The 13,352-nt window shown below is 45.7% G+C and overlaps 2 long non-coding RNA genes and 1 other non-coding gene across 3 annotated transcripts; all 3 read right to left on the reverse strand.

Moving 5' to 3' along the window:
- Positions 1–4,560: 4,560 nt before the first annotated feature.
- LOC119961711 lies at positions 4,561–5,796 on the reverse strand. The gene is made up of 2 exons (XR_005459726.1): positions 5,690–5,796; positions 4,561–4,765 (listed from the first exon to the last, which is right to left on the reverse strand). It is a non-coding gene; the product is annotated as an uncharacterized LOC119961711 (long non-coding RNA).
- A 2,181-nt stretch (positions 5,797–7,977) lies between these two features.
- LOC119961710 lies at positions 7,978–8,734 on the reverse strand. Its single transcript, XR_005459725.1, has 2 exons — positions 8,638–8,734; positions 7,978–8,351 (listed from the first exon to the last, which is right to left on the reverse strand). It is a non-coding gene; the product is annotated as an uncharacterized LOC119961710 (long non-coding RNA).
- Positions 8,735–10,344: 1,610 nt separating this feature from the next.
- On the reverse strand, positions 10,345–10,417 carry trnak-cuu. The gene has a single exon. It is a non-coding gene; the product is annotated as a tRNA-Lys (tRNA).
- Between the last annotated feature and the right edge of the window lie 2,935 nt (positions 10,418–13,352).

Raw genomic sequence — 13,352 nt, forward strand, 5'->3', positions numbered from 1 at the left:
TGAATCCTTGCCCACACTGAGAGCAAATGAATGGCCTCTCCCCAGTGTGACTGTGTTGATGAATCTCCAGCTCGCATGGGAATCTGTATCCCTTCCTACACTGAGAGCAGGGGAATGGCCTCTCCCCAGTGTGACTGCGTCGATGAACCTCCAGCTGAGATGGGAATCTGTATGTCTTCCCACAGTCCGCACATTCCCACGGTTTCTCCATGTTTTGGGTCTCGCCGTGTCTCTCCAGATTGGACAATCACTGGAAGCCTTGTCTGCACATAGAACATGTTCACTGTCTCTCCTCACTGTGAATGGGGTGATGTTTTTTCAGGCTGTGTATCTGGTTGAAGCTCTTTCCACAGTCAGTTCACTGGAACTCTCTCACTCGGGTGTGTGTTGTGTGGGTCTCGGTGCTTTTCCAGTCACATTCACGTTTAAAATCTTTTGAAGCTGACAGATCGGACAAACATTTCTCCTTCTCGCCGATGATATTCAGATCAAAAGGAATCGAGTGAGTTTGTCACATTGAGACGTGACGTTTGAGATTTCTGTCTATAATTCCTCCTCTTCCAATATCCTTTAAAAACAATTTAAAAAACTAATTATTGTTAGTCCAGGATAGAAATTCAGAGCCAACAATTCTAGTTCCTATGGAACATTATTTCCTCTCTCGTTCTCCAAAAGCTGTAAATATCCATTCCACACACTCTCCATCCATTCTCACTCTGCTGTATCTAATATTCACCCTCCCAATTCTCCTGAAGGTGCTGATTCATGTTGATTGAAAGATCCAAGCTCAGCTCACTGCTTCCTGACCAGGACACACAGATTATAATAGGAGCAAGAGTCGGCCATTCGGCCCACCGAGTCTGCTAACCATTCAATGAGATCCTTGGCCTATCTACCTCAGCATATTTTCCCACAGGATCCCCATATCCTTCGATATCTTCAATATCTAGAAACCTATCAATATTTGTCTTGAACATACCTGATGACTGAGGCTGCACATTCCTCTGGGGTAGAGAATTCCAAAGCTTCACCACATCCTCGAGTGAAGAGATCCCTCCTCATCTCAGCTTTCACTCTATTTTCCTACCTGTTCCCCATAACCCTTAACTCCATTGTCAATAAAATATCTGTCTAACTTGTGCTTCAATATATTCAATGACCCCCAGATACAACTGGTCCCTGTGGAAGAGAAATCCAAAGACTAACAACCGTCTGAGGGAAGAGATAACCGGAAATCTATAACGTAGCTACAGTCTTCTATTACAAGACGATAAATGATACATTTACTTATTACAGAACGGTAAATAATACATCTAATCTGTACCACGTAACAACACTAGACATATCTCTGTCCATTATTAATTTAATGTCCCCTGAAAAATCAGCCATCTCCTGGGGGAACCCACCTCTTTAATTGTGAACATTAGGAAAGAGACAATTTTTTTGAAATAAATTTTGAGTAACCAATTATGTTTTTCCAATTAAGGTGCAATTTAGTGTGGCCAATCCACCTACCCTGCACATCTTTGGGTTGTGGAGCTGTTACTCATGCAGGCACGGGGAGAATGTCCACACGGACAGTGACCCAGGGCCGGGATCAAACACGAGTCCTTGGCGCCGTGAGGCAGCGGTGCTAACCATGGTGCGACCAGAGACCATTCTTTTCGTCAGACAAATAAATGCATGAACCTGTTAAGGAGGCCCCAATCCCCCAATAAGACCCATTGATTTTGTCAGTCTGCAGACAGGAGCTGGAGAACTGAACCCAGGCAGAGGAGAGGGAGGGAGAAAACTGGGAGTGGAGGAAAGAAATGGTGCAGATGGTGAGATGGGTTTGGATTTCAGCCCAGGGAGAAGGGAGAGTGTGTGGGACGGGGATTTACAGCTTTGGGGGAACAAGAGAGGGGAAAAATGTTTCAGAGAAACTAGAATTGTCTGTTCAGAATTTCTATCCTGGACTGACAGTGATGACTTTTGTTTGTTTTAATTACAAAAAAAAACAAATCTAGAGTACCAATTTTTTTTTCCAATTAAGGAGTTATTTTAGCGAGGCCAATTCACCTGCCCTGCACATCTTTTTGGATTGTGAGGGTGACACCCATACAGACACGGGGAGAATGTGCAAACTCCATGCGGACAGTGACCCAGGTCCGGGATCAAACCCAGGTCCTTGGCTAACCACTGAGCCACCGTACCTGCCCCTCGTGATGACTTTTATAAACTCCTTTTACAGGATATTACAAGGGGAGGATTTACAGATGGAAACTCCAATCAAACTTCACATCAAGATTTAACAGAGTCACTCCATTCATCAGGACCTAAATATCATTGGCATGTGAATGTGGAAGAAGAAATGTTTGTCTGTTCTGTCGGTAGGAAATAATTTTCAAGATCAGTGTGACTGAAAAAAAACCCGATACACACACGACTCGCGTGAGAGTGTTCCAGTGAACTGACTGTGGAAAGAGCTTTAACCAGTCACACAGTCTGAAAAAACATCACACCATTCAGAGCGGGGACAGACCGTACACATGCTCTCTGTGGGGACAAGACATGAAATGAAAAATGAATTCACATATTGTCACAAGAAGGCTTCAAATGAAGTTACTGTGAAAAGCCCCTAGTCACCACATTCCGGCGCCTGTTCGGGGAGGCTGGTACGGGAATTGAACCGTGCTGCTGGCCTGCCTTGGTCTGCTTTAAAAGCCAGCGATTTAGCCCTGTGCTAAACTAGCCCCTGTAACCCCTGACATAAACCGATCGTCAAATTTGAAGAGGGACAAGGACACCAGCAGCATGCTGAAACCATGGACATGTGGGGACTGTGGGAAGGGATTCAAGTCCCCATGTGAGCTGGGAACTCATCACCGCAGTCACACCGGCGACAGACCATTCACCTGTTCTGACTGTGGGAAGGGATTCACTCAGTTATCCGAGTGAGGATTTACCAGGATCTGGGAGCCGAGCTGGTGAGGAAGTGAGCGGCCTTTAATAAGGTTCAGACTGCTCTATGTAAGAACGGAGTTTGATTCGGGGTGGTTTACCCAGCAAAGCTGCAGCTCAAGTATAAGTCCAAAGACTTCCATTTTGAGACACCGGAGGAGGCAAACATTGTAAAGCATGGACTGGGGTCCAGTTATCTGTATTGGACAAGATCTACATTTCTTGTGGGGTGGGATGGGTGTTGTGATATCCTCTATATAGTTTTGAAATTTTCTGATGAAATCTGTTTTTCTGTTCGGGGTGAAGGGAGATTTTCTTTATGAAGCACAATGTAGACATATGGGGGTTGGGGAGGGAGATGGGTTAGCTACCTGATGACTAAAGAACTGTTTGCGTCTTACTCGGAGGGTATGGGTGCGTGTGTGGCGGCCATCTTGACCTGTACATTTTGAAGATTTACTGGATAGTCCCTCGTGACTGATTCTGTGAAGGGGGAGGGGGGGGGAAACGACAGACGCCTGATTCAGCTGGTCACCTGGAGCATAAGCAGATTGGTTGGACCAGTAAAGAGGTGGAGGGTTTTCGCTCACCTAAAGAATCTAAATGTTGGTGTGGTGTTCTTGCAGGAGACTCACTTGCGGGTTAGAGATCAGACCAGACTTCGGAGCGGGGAGCCAAGTGTTTCACTCGGGCTTTGACTAAGGGTTAGAGATCAGACCGGACTGCGGAGCGGGGAGCCAAGTGTTTCACTCGGGCTTTGACTAAGGGTTAGAGATCAGACCGGACTGCGGAGCGGGGAGCCAAGTGTTTCACTCGGGCTTTGACTAAGGGTTAGAGATCAGACCGGACTGCGGAGCGGGGAGTCAAGTGTTTCACTCGGGCTTTGACTAAGGGTTAGAGATCAGACCGGACTGCGGAGCGGGGAGCCAAGTGTTTCACTCGGGCTTTGACTAAGGGTTAGAGATCAGACCGGACTGTGGAGTGGGGAGCCAAGTGTTTCACTCGGGCTTTGATGAAGGGCTCAAGGTGCTGCAATTCTTTTGTTTTGTAAATTTAGAGTACCCAATTCATTTTTTCAAATTAAGAGGCAATTTAGCATGGCCAATTCACCTACCCTGCACATCTTTGGGTTGTGGGGTGAAACCCAGACAAACATGGGGAGAATATGCAAACTCCACACCCGTAGTGACCCAGGGCCGGGATCGAACCTGGGACCTTGGCGCTGTGACGCAGCAGTGCTAACCACTGCACCACCATGCTGCCCGAGGTGTTGCAATTCTAATCGATAAACAGGTCCCTCTTTCGGTCACTAAGATCATTGCAGACACTAATGGGAGATACATGGTGGTCAGTGGGTCATTGCCCCTCACTGGGACGATGTTCCTTTGTAAAAAATATTATTGGGGTCCACCCCAGATCTGGATACACATCAGTTGATTCTTGGAGCAAACTTCAATTGCGTACTGGATCCTAAAATGGACAGGTCCAAGCCCATTCATCCCCGACAAATACAGGAAAAGGGAATGAAACCAAACGGACCACCCGGCAGCGACCCAGGCACCGGTAACAACAACAGCAAACCCAGCAAAAGATAAAGAAAAGCTGTTCAAGAGCAGATTATAAAAGGATTATGGGACACAGATTTATGATTGTGAGCAAGATCTATAGGGGAGATTTTACACAGTGAGTGATAATGATCTGAACTCAATGCTTACACACAAAGGGCGATAATCTCCAGGTCCTGATAACCCGAATGGTGCTGTCAGAATTTGATGTGAGGATTGGTTGTGAGTTTCCTGTCTGCGAATTCCTTTCTAAGTCCCTGTGAAAGAAGTTTACAAAGGCATCACTGTCAGTCCAGAAATGTAATTCGGGAAAGATAAATATTTCTCCTGGTTTGAATTTGCTGTGTGTAAATCCTCCCCGACTAATCCCCTGTAAAAAGCGTTTCCAAAATTAATCACTGTCTGTCCAGGATAGAAAATCACAACATTCACTCCTCCTGCTCCCTGGTCCAGGATGGCCGCTCATGCCCACCCGCTGCACACTGACCCTCTTGTCATCAGCAGTCCCTCGATTTGAGGTTGTTGTCCACTCAGGGTTGGGAGTTTCTGCCCTGGGTCTTAATGTGACTGAACAGAGCCGCAGAGCTTTGGACACATGGGATAGGATGTCCAATGAATCTTGAATTTACAGTGCACAAGGAGGCCATTCAGCCCATCGAGTCTGCACCGGCCCTTGGAAAGAGCACCCCATTTAAAGCCACACTTCCAATCTATCCCCTCAACCCAGTAACCCCACCCAAACCTTTTCAAACACTAAGGGCAATTTAGCACGGCTACTCCACCTAAGCTGCACATCTTTGGACTGTGGGAGGAAACCGGAGCACCCAGAGGAAACCCACTCAGACAATGATATCTGGAGATCAGGATTGCCTTCCTTTTCTTTCCATCTCTGCCACCGCTATGCATCATCAATAAGACATTGGGACTCTAAGACTAATCCAGTTTGATGGACAAGTTGTCTCCATTCTGAACAATGGGGAACAAGCCCCTCCCACTCATTGAAACATCGCCCCGACAAAGATGAGAAACGCGCATGCGCCCTGATGAGCATCCAATAAAGATGGCGGCCGTAAACCCGAGCCGAAATGTGGAGTTGCAGTTCTGCTCGGTACAAACTGGGCCCCAGAAAAATTTTCCGCGGTTTGCGGCTCACAAAAGCTTTATACAACGTTTGTGCCCACCCGCGCGATCTCTTGCTCCCTCCATATTGTTAATCGCCTGTCACCAATTTCCGATCTGAAAAACACGTCGTTCTCCTTCGCCATTACCCACACTGCGCATGCCTCAATCACAGCCTGGCCCCGCCCCTCATTCAGTCCGATTGGTTGGAGGACCAGCCGCCCTCACTCGTTCCTCTAGTTCCGCCTCCTCCTGCTATTGGTCCGGAGCTGCCGTCAATCATACGGATATTGTGAGGGTGAGAGCGGCCACAGGCTCAGGCTGACTCGCTGATTGTCCAATAATAAGTGAGAGTCTGAGTGGGACAATCAGACAATAATAGTGGAGATGGGGCCCAGAGGAGAAATAGCAAAGGATTCACTCACTTTGAGAGTAACAAACACAGTGTCTTTCCAGTAATGTCAGACTGCAGTGTGTAAGTGAGGAGGCCATTCGGCCCATTGAATCTGCACGGTCGGTATGAAATATCACCCTATCTGGGCCAATCTAGGGCGGCATGGTAGCACAGTGGGTAACACTGTTGCTTCCCAGATCCAGGGTCCCAGATAATAATTCTGTCAGTTATTATTAGACAATAACCTGCCTGAAATGAAAATCGCTTATTGTCACAAGCAGGCTTCAAATGAAGTTACTGTGAAAAGCCCCTAGTCGCCACATTCCCGCATCTGTTCGGGGAGGCTGGTACGGGAATGCCTGTTATTCCAATGCTGGTGTGTGTAATCCGTCACTGTTATCATTTGACAATAATAGGAGGGCAAGATGCAAGACAGCAATGATAATTTGATGTTTCTGTGTTATAGTCAGTGTCACTGGGAGGTGTGTGATAAAATAGGAATGGAAACATCGTGACAGAGGCACGTGTGACTGACTCCACCTGATTCAGTGCTGTTCTATCCAAGATGAGAGCAATGAGGACGTGGGGAACTCCAGAGATTTCTGGTATCTGAGGTGTATTTGTAGAGGAACTGAAATCATTCTACTGGTTCTCGATTTATACAGGAAATATATCTGACAACTAAAACCAAAGTTTCAATCTTCTCTTTGAGACACATTGTGATTGAAAAGATCAAATGTTAAAACATCAGGAGAGGAAAATTCAGACTGTCACAAAGGGCATCATTGCTACCTCACAGCACCATGGACCCTGGTTCAATTCCGGTGTGTGGAGTTTGCACTTTCTCCCAGTGTCCGCATGGGTTTCTTACCACCATTCAAAGATTTGCAGCTTAGGTGAATTGGCCATGATCAACTTCTCCTTCGTCCCCAAAAATGTGTTGGTTAGGTGGAGTTACAGGGATAGGGTGGGGGATTGGGCCTAGGTATAGTGCAAACTCAATGGGCCGAATGGCCTCCTTTTGCACTGCAGAGATTCTATGAGTGAACTGTCGAATTCATCTGATTCACCATAACACTGCCAATTTACCCTCTACAAGTGTAACTCCCTTTGAAAATTACTGTAAATCTGCTTCCAGCAGCCTGTCAGTGTCAATTCCAGATCACATCACATCACTGTGTAAAAACAATTCTCATCATCACCCCCTTGGGTCCTGGTGTCAAATATCTTAAATCTCTGTGTCCTCTGGTTACAAAACCTCCTGCTGTTGGGAAACAGTTTCTCCCCATCGACACTATCACAAATCCTTCATTTTAAACACCTCTATTAAATCTCCTTTTCGCCTTCCCTGATATCAGAGGGACAAAATCAGTTTCTCCTGCTCTGAGTCAGAGGGATTCGAAACGTAAACTCTGTTTCTCTCGGTACCGATGCTGCCAGAACTGCTGAGTTTTTCCAACATTTACTGTTTCGCTCCCACTTTTTCCTCCTTCAATCTATCAAACACTTCATGATTTTGAACACCTCAATTAAATAGGAATAGGAGAGAAATATAGATGAAAGGAGAAAGAAAGACAGATTTAAAAAAACAGAAAGGTGAGGTGGCGAGAATAAAAGCTGAGTAATAGAGGAAACAAGGAAAACAGAAAGAATGATATAAAATATAAGGGAGCAGGTTATCAGCTCCCAGCTACAGAGAGCAGAGTGAACCATGGAAGAGAGAGATTGGGACACATTTCTTACACGCCTCAGGATTAACCCACACGGGGACTTTGCTGTCAGTGAAGAGAGATGAGAAAGACCCAAGTGTCATTTGTCCCTCTCAGTGTGACCCTGAAAGACTGTGTCCAGGTTGAAGTTCTGTTCCTGCTGTATGATACTTCCCCAGATTGTCCTTTCTGAGCTCCAGACAGGTGATGTTCAACATTCAGGTGGGAAAGATAAAAATCTGCAACATCGTTTCAAACAAAGTTGATTTATTTCACATTTATTCAGAATAATAAACCTCATCAGCAGATTAAGACTGTCAGAGTAAACATTATTGAGTCCTGTACATGACTAACAACATCAATAGGGTATAATCTAAACCTTGTAGTCGCTTGTGATACTTTTTTGAGGCTGTGTAACTGGTTAAAACTCTGTCCAGTCAGTGAACTGAAAACTCTCATTGGGGGTGGGTCTCGGTGCTTTTGGAGTCACCCTGCTGAAACAGAACAAACACTTCTTCCAAATTTAAAGACTGAAGATATTGAGCTCTTAATGAATTGAGTGATTTTGATGTGATGTTTGGTTTTCCGCTTTCTGTCAGCCAATTCTCCACTTCCAATATCCTGTAAAAGAAGTTTACAAAAGCCATCAGTCAGTCTAGAATAGAAATTCTGAACAATTTCAGTTTCTCTGGAACATTTTTCCCTCTCTCGTTCCCCCAAAGCTGTAAATCTCCGTCCCACACACTCTCCCTCCTCCCTGGGCTGAAATCCAAACCCATCTCACCATTTCTTTCCTCCACTCCCAGTTTTCTCCCTCCCTCTCCTCTGCCTGGGTTCAGTTCTCCAGCTCCTGTCTGCAGACTGACAATAAAACCAATGGGTCTTATTGAGGGGTTTGGGTTCTCACCATTGTCCCCGCTCGCGGCGGCTCTCATTCAGCCTCTGGGAGCCACACTCACTCTCACTGCGGCTGCGCTCAGGCCGGAGCAGCACCGCGCATGCTCCGCACAGAAAGGCTACTTCCGGGGGCGGGGCATTGTGACGCCTGCGCTTTCTGGCTCCTGTCACGAATATAGGGCGTATTCATTCGCGCCTGGCATTACGGGTACCCTTCCACGCCATTATTCAATTGCGTTCTTCCGGGTTATCAATTGGTTCCGGCAATTTTGATACAGTTCGGTGTTTGTCCCGAATGTGGCGGCCGCATCGGTGTTTTTCTCTCTGATCTGCCCCTGTTAAAGGCTGTCATTTGTTTAGGGGGCGATTTACAGCAGGGCGCCTGCGCGGCCGCTATCGTTCTCAGCGGAAATGTGCAGCAGGGCGCATGCGCGGACATCCGGGAACCGGAAGCCGGAAGAGAGAATCTTGTGAATTTTTCTTCTGAACTGAGTGAAATTCCTTTGGAAACTCCGTCTTTTGAAAAAGGAGGCTTCACTGAGGGGAACTTCAAACCAAACATCAAGTCATCCTCTGACTGAATTATTCGATTCATCAGGACCTGAATATCATTGGGAGGTAAAATGGTTTGTCTGTTCTGTCTGAGGACAAAGGTTTCAGATATCAGAGTGATTGGGAAACTTTTAATGACCATTCCGCGTTAAATTTGAGACTAATTACACCGATCACCGATTGGGGAAGTTAAATAATTTGCTGTTGTACTCTTATGTAGGCAGGTAAATTTTAAAATTACCGCATTAGCATACTTGGCAGCAAAACTGGGCAAACTGCTTACCTTCTTAGTAGTGAGAGTTACTATCCCGGATTTTATCAAAGTTTGTTGTTCCTGTTGCATTTCATTCAGTCATCGTGGCTGCAAAGTAGGTATTCAGCCGAAACTCAATTTGCAGATTGTGGTCTGTAGTTTTTTAAGTTACATCAATTCAACTGTCTATCTGAATACTTTTAAAATGTTATGAGGGTTTCTGTCATCATTTCAGGCAGCATGTCACAGATCCTCACCACCCTCCTAGTCCTTCCATAAATATCTGCTCCCTTTTATATGTATCCCTCAACCAAAGGACCTTCCTATCCAATCTATTTAGATCCCTCAGAATTTAAAAAATATATTAATTTATATTTTTTACCACTTTGGCGGCAATTTAATTTTGCCAAGCCACCTAACCTGCACATATTTGGGTTGTGGGGGTGAAACCCACACAGAAAATGGGAGAATGTGCAAACTCCTTACAGACTGTGACCCAGGGCCAGGATCGAACCCGGGTCCCCAGCACACAGGCACACAACCACTGTGCCACCATGAAACTCCAGAATTTTATACATTTAGAATAATATTTACTATTGTCACTAGTAGACTTATATTAACACTGCAATGAAGTTACTGTGAAAATCCCCGTAACCACACTTGGGGACCTATTCAGGTACACAGAGGGAGGATTCAGAATGTCCAATTCACCTAACAAGCATGTCTTTCGAAACTTGTGGGAGGAAACCCATACAGACACTGGGAGAACGTGAAGACTCTGCGCAGACAGTGTCCCAAGTGGGAATTGAACCCTGGGACCCTGGCGCTCTGATGTAACAATACTAACCACTGTGGTACCATGCTGCCCATAAAACAGTTCGGCTCAATGTTCTCACATTAAAGAAGCTGAAGCGCCCAATGTGGGTCTTGAATCCACAGCCCTGGGATTAAGACTCCCATGCTCTACCGACTGAGCTAGCCGGGCTGCTTGTCATAATTTCATTTTGGTCTCCCCTCAGTCTTCTGTTCCAAAGAAAACAGCCCCAGTTTATCCAAACTTTCCTCTGAGCAAACATTTTCAATTTCTTGTCAATGTTCTTAAATCTCCTCTGTGCTCTCTCTAGTGCAGTCTTCCTGTGCACAGGAATCTAGCTCTGGCCTAACTAGTCCTGCCCTGCCATTTATCATGTCATCCTTTGCATTATTTTCCCTCCAGCTTTCTTCCTCATTCATCAATCATTTTTGTTTCACAGGTAAACTTCTTCATGTTCCTACATTTACTTTCAAATCAATGATGTAACCAGGAGTGAAGGGACCAGTACTGATTCCTTGGAAACCGGCACTGGAAACAACCCATTGATTTTCTCTATTCTTTATGGGATGTGAGTGTCACGGGCAAACCAGCTTGGTTGCCCATTCCTAATTGCCCTTAAACTGAGTGGCTTGCGAGGCAATTCAGAAAGAACCACATTTCAGTGAGTTGGCCAGATCAGGTAACGCCAATGCAGACTCGATGGGCCGAGTGGTTTCCTTCTGCACTGTAGATTCTATGATTAATTCCGACCTTGGGTCACTGTCTCTGTGGCGTTTTCCTGTGTCTGCGTAGATTTCCTTTCCGGGTGCTCTGGTTTCCTCCCACAGTCCAAAAATGTGCAGATTAAATGGATTGGCTGTGCTAAATTGTCCCTGGGAGGTGTTATGGGTATAGGGTGGGGAATTCGCCACGGTGGGATGCTCTTTCAGAGAGATGCTACAGACTCGATGGGCCAAATGGCCTCCTTCTGCACTGAGGGAATTCTATGATTCTACATTGGATGCAATGATGTGTTGACTCACACACTGCAGCCTGACTCTTATTATGGGAGAAGACACTGTGTTTGTTACTCTCAAAGTGAGTGAATCCTTTGCTGTTTCTCCTCTGTGCCCCATCTCCACTATTATTGTCTGATTGTCCCACTGAGTATCTCACTGTTATTATTGGACAATCAGCGAGTCAGCCTGAGCCTATGGCAGCTCTCACCATCTGTAACCATCACAATGTCCGGGTGATTGACGGCAGCTTCGGACCAATAGGAAGAGGAGGGGCGGGTCTGGAGGACCGACTGACAGCAGCTGGTCCTCCAACCTATCGGAGTGAATGAGGGGCGGGGCCCCTTCTAACCCCCTGTAAAAGGAGTTTACAAAAGCCATCACTGTCAGTCCAGGATAGAAATTCTGAACAGGCAATTCCAGTTTCTCTGGAACATTTTTCCCTCTCTTGTTCTCCCAAAGCTGTAAATCCCCGTCCCACACACTCTCCCTCCTCCCTGGGCTGAAATCCAACCCCATCTGCACCGTTTCTTTTTTTTTTAAATTTAGAGTACGCAGTTTATTTTTTCCAATTCAGGGGCAATTTGGCGTGGCCAATCCACCTACCCTGCAAATCTTTGAGTTGTGGGGAGAAACCCACGTAAACACGGGGAGAATGTGCAAACTGCACACGGACTGTGACCCAGAGCTGGAATCGAACCTGGGACCTCGGTGCCATGAGGCCGTAGTGCTAACTACTGCACCACCATTTCTTTCCTCCACTCAGAGTTTTCTCCCTCCCTCTCCTCTGCCTGGGTTCAGTTCTCCAGCTCCTGTCTGCAGACTGACAATAAAATCAATGGGCCTAATTGAGTGTTTGGGACCTCCAGCGGGTTTTGGTGAATCCTCCCCGCCCACCTGCCAGGGTTTCCTTCCTTGCCATCGGAGAGAACTCTGATTTATTATTCTCCCTTGTGGTCCAGGTCTCTCCCTCAGCTTGACATATTTATTTGTCTGGCGAAAAGGATAGTCTCTTTCCTAATGTTCACAATTAAATGTGTAGGTTCCCCAGGAGATGGCTGACTTTTCAGGGCAATTAAATGAATAATGGACAGAGATATGTTACATGGTACAGATTAGATATATTATTTGCGGTTCTGTAATAAATTATATTTATTATTATTTCTCGCCTTGTAATATAAGACTGTAGCTACGTTATAGATTTCCAGTCATCTCTTCCTTCAGAGGTTTGATAGTCTTAAGGTTTCTCTTCCGCAGGGACCAGTTGTATCTGGGGGTCATTGAATATATTGAAGCACAAGTTAGACAGATATTTTATTGGCAATGGAGTTAAAGGTTATGGGGAACAGGTAGGAAAATAGAGAGAAAGATGAGATGAGGGATCTCTTCACTCGAGGATGTGGTGAAGCTTTGGAATTCTCTATCCCAGAGGAATGTGGAGCCTCAGTCATCAGATATGTTCAAGACAAATATTGACAGGTTTCTAGATATTGAAGATATTGAGGAATATGGGGATTGTGTGGGAAAATGGTGCTGAGGTAGATCGGCCAAGGATCTCATTGAATGGTTGAGCCGACTCGGTGGGCCGAATGGCCTACTCTTACTCCTATTCTAATCTCTGTGTCCTGGTCAGGAAGCAGTGAGCTGAGCTTGGATCTGTCAATCAACATGAATCAGCACCTTCAGGAGAATTGGGAGGGTGAATATTAGATACAGCAGAGTGAGAATGGAGGGAGATTGTGTGGGATGGAGATTTACAGCTTTTGGAGAACAAGAGAGGAAATAATGTTCCATAGGAACGAGAATTGTCTGGTCTGAATTTTCATCGTGTACTAACAATGATGACTTTTGCAAATTGTTTTTAAAGGAAATTGGAAGAGGAGGAATTATGGACAGAAATCTCAAACTGCACATCTTGATGTGACAAACGCACTCAATTCCTTCTGATCTGAATACCATTGTGAGAAGGAGAAATGTTTGTCCGAACTGTCAGCTTCTAAAGATTTCAAACATCAGTGTGACTGGAAAAGCACCGAGACCCACACAACACACACCTGAGTGAGAGAGTTCCAGTGAACTGACTGGAAATAGCTTCAACCAGTTACACAGCC

The sequence above is a fragment of the Scyliorhinus canicula genome, unplaced genomic scaffold, assembly GCF_902713615.1.
Source record: "Scyliorhinus canicula unplaced genomic scaffold, sScyCan1.1, whole genome shotgun sequence".
Taxonomy (NCBI): Eukaryota; Metazoa; Chordata; class Chondrichthyes; order Carcharhiniformes; family Scyliorhinidae; genus Scyliorhinus; species Scyliorhinus canicula.